Source organism: Channa argus, chromosome 14 (genome assembly GCF_033026475.1).
Source record: "Channa argus isolate prfri chromosome 14, Channa argus male v1.0, whole genome shotgun sequence".
In the NCBI taxonomy this organism is placed as follows: Eukaryota; Metazoa; Chordata; class Actinopteri; order Anabantiformes; family Channidae; genus Channa; species Channa argus.
Window position 1 is genome coordinate 11894225 of NC_090210.1, and position 10275 is coordinate 11904499.

Sequence of the window (10275 nt, forward strand, 5' to 3'; positions counted from 1 at the left end):
TTGTAGATCCTAGAACTTCCAAAAGTAGAATAGGCCACAGAGCCTTCAAGCTCCTCTCCTGTGATACAAGCTCCCAGTTCAGATATAGGGGGCATATCAATCTGTATACACCTAATTTCTTACATAAAGTGCCTTAAGATGATTTGTTGCAAATTAGTGTTGATTTGAACGAACATAATTGAACATTCTTTATGATCTGATTACCTAACTACTTTGGTGCTGATCATAGTGCAATTCCTAGTTAACATTACAAATATGTTAAGAATGTTGCAGGGACTCATGGCTAATTTGTATATACCTGTCTGTGGAGGCAGGCATGTGTGTAAAGTACGGTAACTCTGCAGCATGTCTACGATCATCTGACTCTATCACTAACTCACTGCATAAAAAACCTCAGCATAATAAAAGGATCTGAGTAAGAGGGGATAGTTAATGGCCAAAAATAGCCACCATTCAGAGCTACACACAAACAAATACAGGAATCTACAGGGACTCGTGCTCTGGGGCATCCATCAAAATAATAACCTGAAACAAAACTTGGTTAAAACATCACTGTATTTCGCAAGGCAAGAGCTGAGCCAAGTCCATTAGGCAATCCCATGTGAAGTGGAAGTAACAGGTTATATCAAACTCACTGACACCTGATGTGTATTACAGCTGTAATGATGGAGACTTCCGGACTAAGCAATTAGCTTCCAAGGAATAGGTTTTAAAAATTCACATGGCACAACCTTAATACTGACATACAGTAAATGTCCAATTAATAATGAGCTGAAATAAAAGAAAGTGAGCTCAGCTGCTGTGGTCATTCTTTTCTGTCTGTTTAGGGAGAATACTGCCATAAGCCACGTTATTTATGCATCAGTATTTGATAATCTATTCTTTCAGTTGCTTTGTCAGAAAGATGAGGCATATATTCTCCTTGTTATATGAAATTCTGTCATACACTAACATGTGCAATAAGATGGGCTCAGAAGGTGAAGCGGCTTTGAAAACAGATTTTGGCTGCAGACGAATCAGCTGTGAGTAACGGTGCTGCTGCACATTCGAAAATTAAAGCCCTCAATTCTGTATTTTGTTGAAGCCATTTGGCAACACTTTCAGCTTGCTGGGTAAGTTTCCAGGTTGCTTAGATGCCTCTCAAAAAGCTTGGATTTGGGCAGTTCAACCAATTTTTCCTGGAAAATCTTCTCATGCTCTGTCAAGATGGGAAATCTCAGTGAACTGCCATCTTTGGGGTCTCTCCACAGATGTTTCATGGGATTTAAATCAGGCCACTACAGGACAGTTGAGACTTGTCATGTTAAAAATTGAGACGCTGCCCTAGTTTCAGGTCTCGAGAACTCTAGAGCAGGTTTAATGCATTTGTCTTTCTCTGACCAGTCTTTATGTCCCTGATACAGAAATGCAACCTCATACCATAATACAACCACAACAGTGCTTCACTGTAGGGAAGGTATTAGCCAGTGGATGAGCAGTGCTTGGTGTTCTCCAGGCGTAGTGCTTCAAGTTCTGCTCAAAGGATTATATATTTGTCTCATCAGACTAGAGAATTGTTTTCCTCTCGGTGTCAGAGTCCTTTTAAGTTCTTTTGCCAAACTCCACACCTAGTTACTCAGTTTGATCAGCCAATTCTAAGAAGAGTCGCACTGGTTCCAAATTTTTTCCATTTAACATTTATTGAAGCCACTGTACTGCAGTTTCTTCCCACAGTCCAAAGACATGCATGTTAGGTTAATTGGTGCCTCTAAACTGCCTGTATGTGTAAATGTATGTGAAAATGGTTGTCTGTCTGTGCATGTCTCTCTGTGTTGGCCCTAAGACAGACTGGAGACCTATCCAGGGTGTACCCCACCTCTCGCCCTATGAGAGTGGTTACAGAATGGATCAATGAAACCAATGTGGGAAAATTCAGGGCTATGAAAATATTTATACCTTTGCCCTAATCGCTAAATTCTATTGTGGAAGTCTACAGAGATTTGCTTTACCTTCTTGCAAGAGTGAGAGTTTGGTCTCAACATGGGTAGGGACACCACATTGACAAAAGTATGTGTGCTGTGAAGTACAAGAATTTGTGGAAAATAAGTCATAAGTCATTGGAAGACGAAAACATTTGGCCCGTTTGATGAACGGACTAACTGCCTGTTGTCAGCTAATTTATCACAGGTTATCACCTTCTCAGTGTCTGTGATTAAGTGCAATATTTGTACATAATGTGAGCCTTCAGATAATCCCACCCCCCTTGCAGCCAATAGAATGCTAGCGTTCCTAAAATGGTTGCCTTGTAAGCGTAGCCTTAAGATGGACACCTCAGAACATTCTAATATGACTTTTTTTTTTTGTCCTTTCGGCTTAAAACTTTACTCAAAAGATAATGTGAGAAAGTTTGCTGGAATGTTGGAACATTTCAGACCAAAAAATTGGCAGGGGCATGTCCTGACTCTCCATATGCACATCTGCACCCTTGCCTTTATGAGTACCATCCATGATGTGGGAGATGATGGCTGTGCCCTATTCTAAACTATGTCCTATTAGTTTGATTTGCACAGGTGTAGAATCAAGTTTTAAACACAGCAAACTTATGTCCATAAAATGTTAAAAAAAAGGTTTATTACATTTTCCTCCCTGTCTCTGTGGAAATTGGATAGCTTTTCTTTATTGTTCTCAGAATTATTGAGCGGTAATGGGATTACACACAAATACTACTGGGTATATGGAATACAGTAAGTAAACACAAAATGAAAATATTGAGGGTCTTCTAACTACATTTTGACACAGATACTTTAATCAAGAAATTAAGCAGCCAAAGACTTTAAGGCACTAAATGCCCCTAATATGTCAATTGATATTGTGTTTAGTGCTTCATATTCTCAGAAACCAATCTACACACAGTAAGACATTTCCAAAAGAATTCTCACTCAGTTTATCTCAACAATACCTATTTAGAGAGAACTCCTATGTTGTTACACCTTCCCCTTCCTTCTTGGGCCCTTTCTGGTGCAGAGGATTGGAAAAAACACATAGCAAAGCTCTTCAAAATGTGTGAAACACCATATTATTGTATTACATATGAATGGTTCAGTATATCTATTTGACAACATTATGTGATACGTTTGACATATGTCATAAGCCAAAAGGCAGATTGAACATCCACAAACTGCTAAACAAGTAATTAGTAGTGTAATTAAGTTGAAGTGAAATAATTAAATATGTGAGTAGATTGTAATGAGGCAATTAAGGAACAAGTAACAAAATATTCTCCCATGACAACTTTCTTAATCAATAAAAATATAACTAAATGAAGTAAACTGAAAAATGTCCACTCTTGAATGGATTGCCATGATATATGGAGCATACACTGGTGGTTCCTAATGGCTTTGGTTTCCTGAACTTTCCTCTAGCACCCCCAGCAGGTTGGCATTAAATCTTGAAATGTAATGTTCGCTTCAGGAGAAATTATAAAAACCTAGCTGTCACATACATAATTAACTTTACACATTTAAAAAGGCTTTAATAGGCATATTAACGTTAGCCCCTCTGACCTGTGGGAAGATCTGTGCAGGATATGATACAGCTCGTACACATTAACCTCTATCTCTGTTAGGACAGTATAATCTGTTGATTGATGATCTGCATTCAATACCTCTATTGTAGCACTGTGGCGGCCCTCAGCCCTCTGGCTGACGTAGTGTACACCACAATAAATTAAAGACAAAACAGCATCTGTTATTGCTTGCCAAGTTTACAATGCATTAGATTGTTGGGCTTGCAAAATAGCAATGTCAATTATGAGTAATGCCAATATGCAGCAGTATGACTGGGACACGAGCTCTGTTTTGTCATGATAGGCAAGTCTCTTTCTTACTCTGAACAGATACTGTAGGCAAATGCAACTAAGAAATTGTTATGGTACTCAAGGTAGCAGTAACTATTCTTACGCCTTTGTTCAGAACCCAGTAAATAGAGCCAGCAATGGATGCATCACTTGGACTGCTGAAAAATGTGAATTTTTGCATGAGCCAATGGTATTGGGAGTGAGAAGATATGGGATTTTAATATGAAGTGCACAAATCACGATTCTGTGTAATTGTGGCATACGAATTATATTGACTGTTATGGCAGACGAGTTTGGAAATGAGAGAAGTGCTTTAAAAACATGGACATAAATTTACCAGTAAAGACACTCTAGCAATGTGGACTCCCGACAAAACAACTAAGCTACATTTGCAAAAACAGTGCAACGACAAAGTAAATACAGCCGTGAAACTCTTTTAAGAGATGACAATCAATGAATAGTCAGGGGACTGGACAAAGACACAAGTAGACCCAAGCTTTTCAAACAGCATGGAAAGCTTCTGTTAAGCATAATTGCTATTAATGTGTAGAGAATTCATGTAATAATTATACATCACTCCAATAAAGCTGAGCACTTCAGAGACATTGAATGTCTACTATTAAAAAAATAACTTTGTCAGTTCATCTTTATTCATTTGGTTCCAATTATTTTTGGACAGAAATTAAAACTACGGCTGGGGTGACATGGGTTTGCCTGAATGTATGCTATATACTGTGGTACTACCTTGGTTTGTTTGCCAAATGTGTAATGTACACGTACACTGTATAAAATGAAGTCACATTTACTAAACAATAAAATGAATGCAGCTATTTTGAAATAACATTGTTTATATCATCAAATTTAAATAATTGTATTTTACTGTATCTACCAATTATACTGAGTGGATTGTAAGTAAGGAAAACCAAAGACACAAACCTTTAGTGCATTTCACTTAATAGACGACTTCCACTTCTGCCTGATTCACAAAACATGGATGTTAGATAAGCCAGAGCTTTCTGGTTTTGACCAGTCAGTATCTTGTCTTTATGACGCTTTTTTGTGTTCAAGAAACACTGAGAGCTGTGCTGTGCTAGACTGTCCACAAAATTGCACAGATTCATAAGAATAGTTTTCTCTCTGTACTATCATGTGTCAAAATACATGACTATTCATGACAAATACATGACTATTCCATTTTTTTGATATATATTATTAGATGTATGAGCTATTTAAGCTCCCTACTTTGTATTGTGTTTTTACAGTATAGCTGTTGTGAATGTTCATGAATTCTTGGGGTCGTGGTCACCAAAGCCAAACTAAAGAGAGTGTGACATTCACCTAGGTAACGAGAAAACTCACCCAGTTGTAAACTAGCATGGAATTTTCGTAGAAGGTGGCATGTGGCAATGCAGTGCAGGCTGAGTAAATAATGAATTTGCTCCCCAAACTGAGCACCTCAGAAAAACTCCAGGCTTCCAACACTTTATGCACATTTATTATGTTATGCACCATTCATATTTATTGTAATTTGATAATGACAAATACCTCAAAACCAAGGAGGAGGTGCTGGCCCGGCATGGGGGGGAGGCATGAAAGGATGCCTTTAACTGACTTGCTTCTCTTGGTTCTAGTTTGGGTTAAAGCATGTACATAAATGCCATTAGGCTTCCCTATAGGATGAGGAGGAACCTTCAGTTCAGATTATGTTATCTTGTTGTTCACACTATGGAGTTTGTAATCATGGTCAACCTGCTTTTTCAGAGCTACTCCAGATGACATCATCTGAACTAATTATGAAAAACTCCTCCAGGTGATGTCATCTGGTGAATTTCTTTTCAGCTAGAAGCAGATAAATATTTTAATATAGGGGAGTCAGAGCAAAGTTTAAAAGCATTAATGTACATTTACACTGTAAACTAAAGTCATAGAGAGCAAGTTGAAAATTGCTGAAGTCTCCCTTTAGGTACAGATATTTATAAAAAAATTAAATATGCTGATTCCATATTCTACAGCTGCGACACATTGGAAATAGCTCTAGAGTTAAAGTACATAGTGAATAAAAAAATTTACTACATGTGCTTTCACCATTTTGCACGTTATGCAACACTATTACTGCAACTGCATGAATGCAAAATATTCTAAAATTAAACCTATACATGTGAATTATGAAAATCTTATATATTAGTTTAGTGTATAATAGTTATATAAGTTAAGTAGCTTAATGACTGGCTATTTCCAGAAATCATCCAACAAATCCTGCCTTTATTGTGTTTCTGTCTTGCTGTGTATAAAACTCTTTGTAAAACATATCGGTTATGTTTCCACTGACTTTCTAAGCCACATAATAACCCTATTCTGGTTTAACTACAATTTATACTCTAAATGAAAAGATAAATCCATTGTAAGAAAGATATTTACACCATCTTCAAGAAGCATAGCATGTCTTGATCACATTTTTTTAATAGGAGGGAAAACAAATATACCTGCTTGCTTTCATTTTCTGTCTGCTTTTTATAACATGGGGAAGCTTATGGTGTCGGGTCAGGGGCAGGACATAAATGGGGTCAGGTTTGGTAGTTTTCCACCAAGCTCTGCTGCTCTTGATGGCAGTTTAGATAATTTTTTTGCCAGACCAGGCAGCACTTAACTATGCTATGAGGCCCCCTAGTGGTAAACACAGATCTTACACATACCATCATGTTTTACAATAACTCCTGTCTCTTAATAATAATATACTTAATTTATGTTTCTTCTCCCTCAACTGCCTCTCTCCTGACCCCCTCTTCTCCCATTCTCCTTTAGTCCCACAGGAACTTGGACATTCCAGATGTCCAGACATGTCTGTACTAATGCTTCACAAAAATAACACTGAAATAACTGCAAGCCAACTGTGAAAAGTGTTTGATACAGACCATGGGAAAATGCCATCATGACAAGTATCTAATGCTTTTACAACATATACAGTGTTTGTGCAGCCCTGAAAATGCAACACATTTTTATTAAGGATATGTATTTACATAAATTTTGAGTAATGTGACAAAAAATTTCTCTTCATTGCCAAAGTAGGCATTATAGTGGTTTAGAGTTAACTATGACCACAGTGCTTAATCTGGTTTAATGTTGCCTAATCTTCAGTATGCATTATTTGATTATTTTTAAAGTCATGAGCCAAAAGATTTAGAAATATTTTAGACTGACGATTTGTTATGTTGTACACTTCTTATGTTGAACAATTTCTTACTTAATTGTTCATGTAAGAAAAAACAGTCAAAGATCAACATTTGATATTATTTTAAATTGTTTTTGTTCACTTGACAAATCCTATATTTCCTCTCTATTTAGATTCTGTCATCAGCCCCAACACTAAATGCTCCACTCTGTTCACCAGCTTCAACAACTGCTAACTTTGTCCTTCTGCTGAATGGTTCTGAGAAAGTAGGAAACAGTTAGTTTATCAGAGTTAGCTAAAAACAGCTGCCTTCTGTTGCTGGTCACAAAGTTGATAAGAGAACCAAAACAGTGACATTGTGGCCAGTAAACCAAAAAAATTTGCTGAAAGATGCTAAAATGCTCTGGAAAGTATTTATGTCCCACTACATATATTAAGCTATGATTGGTTGTTATTGTTGTGATGTTGCTGCTACAGACTTTTATTGTTGGTACCGGATTTTATATTGTGATGTATCGTTTACATGTGGGGACCCCAGGAAGTGTAGCCACTATGCAAGGGGTGCCTAATGGAGATTCTAATTATTTAATTAATTAACGCACTTTCAGCTGATTCAGTTGATTCTTTGTTGGTTTGTAGCTTTGAGTGTCATTGTTGATACTGCGTGTAATTATGTCTGAAAGTGTCTGAATCCTAAATGACTGCACAGATAAGCTCCCTCCACCCTTTTGTTACCTCCGGCCTTCATTTCTAGACTTCTGCCAATCTAGAGGTCAAAGTGTGGCATTGCACTTCTCTATTGGCAAAGATTGCCTTATCCCTTATACTCCCCCTCCAGTAGCTCTATAGAAAACCTTTGCATTAATTAATAAGCTAGAGGCTAATGTACACGGCCCTTATTACTAAGTATTGCCATTTGTTAAGTTATTAGTTCTTGCCACATTTAGGAGATGTTCTAATAAAGGCATCAAAGCAGACCTTCATTACAGCACAGGTACTGTAGAATACCTTCCCTTCAGAGTTCCTCACAATAGAGTTTCTTTTGATGTCAGAAGCTGCTGTAAAAGTGAAACTAAAATGTACCATTCATACAATGAAAGCTGACAAAGCATGGTGACTGGTTAAAGTTACTTCAATTTAAGGAAGCTTGTTTAGTTATACTGCAATCGCTTTAATCCTTTTTGTCCCATCTACCTCATCAGGTTTGTTGTCCCCTGGGCTTTCTGTGCGTGTATTTGGCTAAATATTGTGACTGGCTGATTTAAAAAATGTTAAATATTAGGATGTCGTAATAAATACTGTTAATGGAGAACAAAAGCAAGTATCAAGATTTTTATTGACACTTTCAAATGCAAATATCAGCATGATAGTCCTCAAAAATCCACCATCGTCTATAATAGTGGACTAACTCTTTTCATTGCAATAACAGTCAGTGACTGTCAGGTGGTCTCATTCATGTATCACACTCATCAGGTAGAATGTATGACGCTTTGAATAGTTTCCATAACAAAAGTAGGCCTGTCCTATTTTCAGAACAACACAGAGGAAATTATCTGGTGAACAGTTATTGATATTGATATTGATACTCCATCATTAGACCATTGTCACATTAACACATTCTGCGTGACAAATGTCATATTTTAACACGGAAATGCCCCCATCCACCCCCCACGCCGGCCGGCTCTCTTTCCTGCTTACCCCCTTCCTCACAACAAGAGGAAGTCGGAAGCCACGTGTTGATCTATTAAATCTATAATTTGTTAAAAAAATCTACTTGATGCCCTCTTTACTATCAATCCGATGTCAGCTCACTGAAACGGGTTGGATGTTTTATTTTCTTACTACAGTGCCTGACAGTCACTGCTTTAAACAGCTAAAATCCCATTGTAGCTCGCGTTATTTTGTAAAAACTCTTAATTAAAAAGCCCAATTAAAGCCCCGATGTCGAGATGCTGTCTTACCGTGGGGATGAACTCTCGTCCTCCCTTCAATGAGTCGACAGTACAAATATGGTTTTTTCCTGCCAATATCAAAGGAGGTTGCATCACCTTGGTCTTCGGTCCTTGCCGGGCCAGCACCTCCTCCTTAAGCCCCTCCTTTTACAACCAGAAGAAGCCCGGGGGCTGCAACATGTGAGGGCTCCCTTTGCCTGTGTTTCAACTTGAAACACACTCTCACAGGGTCATACATAAGCTGGACAGCTGGTTCAGTGGCTCTGCTGACTGTTTCCTGATGCTAGATATTTCCTATGTTAGAATACTTCCAGGATCTCAGTTACTGCTTCGTTATATGCAAAATAAATCAGAGATCATTTTTCATATAAAAGCCCCGATAAAAGCTTCAGCAACAAATCTGAGTGCATAAACACACGGGACTAAATCACCTATGATCATATGACAAGAGCTGTTTTACCGGCAACCTGCTTGCTCTTCGTAATGGCTTTAGTGGCTCTGTGGAGTCACACGTGTTCACTGATGGTGTGAACGCAAGTGGCGCCGGGCTTTTGTTATAAGAGCGGAACGATTCATCACAGACAGAGCCTGGTGATTTTTCCGTCAGATGTGATTGTGTCCGATCTGTGCCTCTGATCATAATGCGAATTAATATTAGTGAAGGCAGTGGTTGTGAGTGAACGCGATGCTCCAGACAGGTGTGGTAGCCCCTGGCTACACCGTGCCACCGGTGATGGATGGAAGCTTTCGGGGGGCGTCCACTAATAAAATAAAATAAAAAAGATAATTGGTGCTGAATGTGGAAATGATGGATAGATGAAGAGGCGCATGGATGGATAATGGCACTCGGGAGATTTTGGCATGCAGATGCAGGTTTTACCTTTGCTTTTTTGGAGCGATCACGTTGTAGGGGTGTTAGGGAACGCGCAGGAGGAGGAGAAGGAGGAGGAGGGGGAGTACGCAGGCAGGCGCGGCGATGGTCAGAAAGCTGGGGGCTGTAGGGTTTGGAGTGTCGCACAGCATGTAATGCTTTTATAGCCCACTAAATTTAATGTGGACCCCTACAAAACGTTTCACAGTTTTTGGAGACATTTTTGGTCTGTAAAGTAATTAAATATTAATATAAATAAACATACACATGATTAGGCACACCTGTACAATCTAATGCAATCCAACACAGCAGCTCTACCATGAATTCTACTTTTACAAGATTATACTTTCTCGGTTTTTAGGTAAAAACTGGCAGAAAGGTGATTTTACTGTGTTAAATGATGAGGCCATAGTGGAGTGCATTATATTAAAATGTGCTTCTAATGTTT

General features: G+C 38.3%; 1 protein-coding gene across 1 annotated transcript in view; it reads right to left on the bottom strand.

Moving 5' to 3' along the window:
• Positions 1-9111, bottom strand: part of slc6a9 (solute carrier family 6 member 9) — a 66988-nt gene extending 57877 nt beyond the window's left edge. The window contains exon 1 of the mRNA XM_067474649.1: positions 8966-9111. The gene's annotated coding sequence lies outside the window, so the exon portion shown is untranslated. The remainder of the gene's footprint in view (positions 1-8965) is intronic.
• Between the last annotated feature and the right edge of the window lie 1164 nt (positions 9112-10275).